Source organism: Bidens hawaiensis, unplaced genomic scaffold (genome assembly GCF_021521415.1).
Source record: "Bidens hawaiensis isolate Kalapana, Puna unplaced genomic scaffold, B.hawaiensis_p1.1 tig00069261_1, whole genome shotgun sequence".
In the NCBI taxonomy this organism is placed as follows: domain Eukaryota; kingdom Viridiplantae; phylum Streptophyta; class Magnoliopsida; order Asterales; family Asteraceae; genus Bidens; species Bidens hawaiensis.
The window spans coordinates 60,001-64,857 of NW_027506632.1; the positions used below are offsets into that span (position 1 = coordinate 60,001).

Consider the following 4,857-nt stretch of genomic DNA (forward strand, 5'->3'; position numbering starts at 1 on the left):
GAGAGAAAATAGAATTTCTTTCTTCGTCTTAAAAAAAAAATAGGAGGAAGCTGTGACACGTTCACTAAAAAAAAATCCTTTTGTAGCGAATAATTTATTAAAAAAAATAAATAAGCTTAACACAAAAGAAGAAAAAGAAATAATAATAACCTGGTCCCGGGCATCTACCATTATACCCATAATGGTGGGCCATACTGTTGCTATCCATAATGGAAAGGAACATTTACCTATTTATATAACAGATCGTATGGTAGGACACAAATTAGGAGAATTTGCGCCTACTTTAAATTTCCGAGGACATGCAAAAGCGATAATAGATCTCGTCGTTAAAAAACGTTTGTTTATGTATAATAATATATATAGATATCTATCATTGATTAGTAGGAGACGAACTTTATGTTAAATAAGAGAACAACAGAAGTATACGCTTTAGGTCAACATATATCTATGTCTGCTCACAAAGCGCGAAGAGTAATTGATCAAATTCGGGGGCGTTCCTACGAAGAAACACTTATCATATTAGAACTCATGCCTTATCGAGCATGTTATCCCATTTTTAAATTAGTTTATTCGGCAGCAGCAAATGCTAGTTCCAATATGGGTTCGAGTGAAGCCAATTTAGTTATTAGTAAAGCCGAAGTAAATAAAGGTACGATCATAAAGAGATTAAAACATCGAGCTCGCGGGCGTAGTTTTGCGATACAAAAACCGACCTGCCATGTAACTATTGTAATGAAAGATATATCCTTAGATGAATATATAGATACCGACTCTATTACATGGTCACAAAAAGCTAAATGGAAAAAAAAGGATACAACTATGTCGTATTATGATATGTATAGTAATGGGGGAACATGGGACAAAAAATAAATCCAATTGGTTTCAGACTTGGTACAACCCAAGGTCATCATTCCCTTTGGTTCGCACAACCAAAAAATTATTCTGAGGGTCTGCAAGAAGATCAAAAAATAAGAAATTATATCAAGAATTATGTACAAAAAAATACGAAAACATCTTCTGGCGTCGAGGGAATTGCACGTATAGAGATTCAAAAAAGAATCGACCTAATCCAAATCATAATCTATATGGGATTTCCAAAAATATTAATTGAAAGTCGACCCCGAGGAATCGAAGAATTACAGATGAATTTACAAAAAGAATTTCATTCTGTAAATCGAAAACTTAACATTGCTATCACACGAATTGAAAAGCCTTATGGAAACCCTAATATTCTTGCAGAATTTATAGCCGGACAATTAAAAAATAGAGTTTCTTTTCGCAAAGCGATGAAAAAGGCTATAGAATTAACTGAACAAGCAGATACAAAAGGAATTCAAGTGCAAATTGCAGGACGTATCGACGGAAAAGAAATTGCGCGTGTTGAATGGATCAGAGAGGGTAGGGTTCCACTACAAACCATTCGAGCTAAAATTGATTATTGTTCATATACAGTTCGAACAATCTATGGGGTATTAGGCATAAAAATTTGGATATTTATAGAAGGTGGATAATAAACCTTTATTTCCCTTTGCATTCTATCCAGCGATGGAACAAAAAATGATAAATTCGTTTATTCTTTTTTTTATGTTCAATAAAAAAAACGAACAATTATAATTCTATAGAGTTTAATAAAAATTCAATGAATCTTTTGATAAAATTGCTATGCTTAGTGTGTGACTCGTTGGTTTTTTTGAGGGTTAGTATAAAAAACCAGCCTCATAGTATAAACAAATAACTATAGAAGTAATAACCAACTCATCAGTTCGTATTATCTGGATCCAAAGAACCAGTCAAGATATGATATATTGGTCATATTGTTGTAGCAACTGAAATCTTTTTTATTAAAAAAATTTCTAAGTTGTCAATCGAAATCAAAAAGAAAGGGTATGGATAAATGGAAGGATGAGAGAAAGAAAGAAAAAGAATAAAGAATATTGATGATATAGATATAGAATTCCAATATGTAAGGTCTATGAGTCATCTCAGAAAAAATCTGCGTAATAAAGCATCAATACGGATTCATCATTAAATGGATCTTGCTCATCGAACAAAAAATAAAGAGCTTCGAGCCAATAAAGACTAAGAATATTGACTCAAAAACTAATAGCTCCGTTGTAGAATTCAGACCTAACCATTAATTAAGAAGCGATGGGAACGATGGAACCTGTGAATTCAAAAGATTTTAGTGAAAAAGAATTCGAATGATTCATTGATCGGGATGGCGGAACCGGCCAGAGACCAATTCATCTATTCGGAAAAATTATGAACTAATGAGAGAACTGAAATAGAAATTGAAAGAGTAAATATTCGCCCGCGAAAACTTTATTTTCTTGGATTGCTAAAATTGGGTCAATCCAATACGATAAAGAGTAAAACAAAAGAAAGATTTGTTTTAACATTATAAAACATTCTTTTAACATTATAAAACATTCTAAAATAGATAAATAAAAAATAGATAAATATAAGAAAAAATAGTTATTTAATATATTTATATTTAGTTATCGATAAAAACAAGATATACAAATTAATAATATATTTAATCTAGATTAAATGAAATCCATGATTCAGTATATTAATTATTAAAGTTAATTCAAATTATTTTCTATCTGAATTGAATTCAAAATCTTGAATTTGAATTGATTTATTCGCGAGGAGCTGGATGAGAAGAAACTCTCACGTCCGGTTCTGTAGTAGAGATGGAATTCAAAAAAAACCATCAACTATAACCCCAAAAGAACCAGATTCCGTAAACAACATAGAGGAAGAATGAAGGGAATGTCTTATCGAGGTAATACTATTTGTTTTGGTAAATACGCTCTTCAGGCACTTGAACCCGCTTGGATCACATCTAGACAAATAGAAGCGGGTCGACGAGCAATGACACGAAATGCACGTCGCGGTGGAAAAATATGGGTCCGTATATTTCCAGATAAACCAGTTACAGTAAGGCCCGCTGAAACACGTATGGGTTCAGGTAAAGGCTCTCCCGAATATTGGGTAGCTGTTGTTAAACCAGGTCGAATCCTTTATGAAATGGGTGGAGTAACAGAAAATATAGCCAGAAGGGCTATTTCAATAGCAGCGTCTAAAATGCCTATACGAGCTCAATTCATTATTTCGGGATAAAAAAGAAATAGGCCTTAAAAATAGCGGGTGCAGGTTTCTTTTTTTGAACAAATAATATTTCTTTTTTTCTTCGAACTTTGTATTGTAAAAAACAGATCAAAAAAAAAAATAAATAAAATAAAATGATATGATTCAACCTCAGACCCATTGAATGTAGCAGATAACAGCGGGGCTCGAGAATTGATGTGTATTCGAATCATAGGAGCTAGCAATCGTCGATATGCTCATATTGGTGACGTTATTGTTGCTGTGATCAAAGACGCAGTTCCAAACATGCCTCTAGAAAGATCAGAAGTGGTCAGAGCTGTAATTGTACGTACTTGTAAAGAACTTAAACGTGACAACGGTATGATAATACGATATGATGACAATGCTGCAGTTGTGATTGATCAAGAAGGAAATCCAAAAGGAACTCGAGTTTTTGGTGCGATTGCCCGAGAATTGAGACAGTTCAATTTTACTAAAATAGTTTCATTAGCTCCCGAGGTATTATAAAACGAGACCACGATATGGTTATAGGTTATAGTAGGGTATTTAAAATAAATAGATTAAGATTCATTTAGTAGATTTTGTCTCACGTATATACCTTTCAAAATGAATATTCATAATTTCTAAAAAAAAAATACGTAAAATAAAAAAAAAAATACGTAAAAAAGCATGTTGATTATATCCAAATTTGGAGGCACCAATCATTTTAATTAATCATGGGTAGTGATACTATTGCTGACATAATAACCTCTATACGAAATGCCGATATGTATAGAAAAAGCCTGGTTCGAGTAGCATCTACTAATATCAGCCAAAGTATTGTTAAAATACTTTTACGAGAGGGTTTTATCGAAAACGTGAGAAAACATCGAGAAAACAACAAATATTTTTTGGTTTTAACCCTACGACATAGAAGGAATAGGAAAAGTACTTATCGAAATCTTTTAAATTTAAAACGGATAAGTCGGCCGGGTCTCCGAATCTATTCTAACTATCAAAGAATTCCTAGAATTTTAGGCGGGATGGGAGTTGTAATTCTTTCTACCTCTCGGGGTATAATGACAGACCGAGAGGCTCGACTAGAAAGAATAGGCGGAGAAATTTTGTGTTATATATGGTAATCTTTCTAATATCCGAATTGAATAGGAAACTTCTTTTTTGTGAAAAAGAAAAGATAAGGGGTGGGTTGTCTAATAGGGTTCTTCCTCCACTAGTTGATACTTCAAGGAGGTTTTACCTGGAATGAAAGAACAAAAATGGATTCATGAAGGTTTAATTACTGAATCGCTTCCCAACGGCATGTTCCGGGTTCGTTTAGATAATGAAGATATGATTCTAGGTTATGTTTCAGGAAAGATCCGACGTAGTTTTATAAGAATATTGCCAGGAGATAGAGTCAAAATTGAAGTAAGTCGTTATGATTCAACCAGAGGTCGTATAATTTATCGACTCCGCAACAAAGATTCGAAAGATTAGGTGTTTTCACTATTTCTTTCGCGGAAATACGATTTGAAATCGAAAATTTCAAGAAACTTATTTTCTTCCAACGAAATGGATTCAAAATTAAAGTAAGGAGTGGCAAATATGAAAATAAGAGCTTCTGTTCGTAAAATTTGTGAAAAATGTCGACTAATCCGTCGTCGGGGACGAATTATAGTAATTTGTTCCAACCCAAGACATAAACAAAGACAAGGATAATAAGACTCGTTAAAGACCCAATATACAAATAAGAAGGGGGATCTT

At 33.1% G+C, this 4,857-nt stretch overlaps 1 pseudogene; it reads left to right on the plus strand.

Annotated features, from left to right (window-relative positions):
- The first annotated feature begins 2,766 nt into the window (after positions 1 to 2,766).
- Positions 2,767 to 4,423, plus strand: LOC143618327 (uncharacterized; annotated as a pseudogene).
- Positions 4,424 to 4,857: the final 434 nt, after the last annotated feature.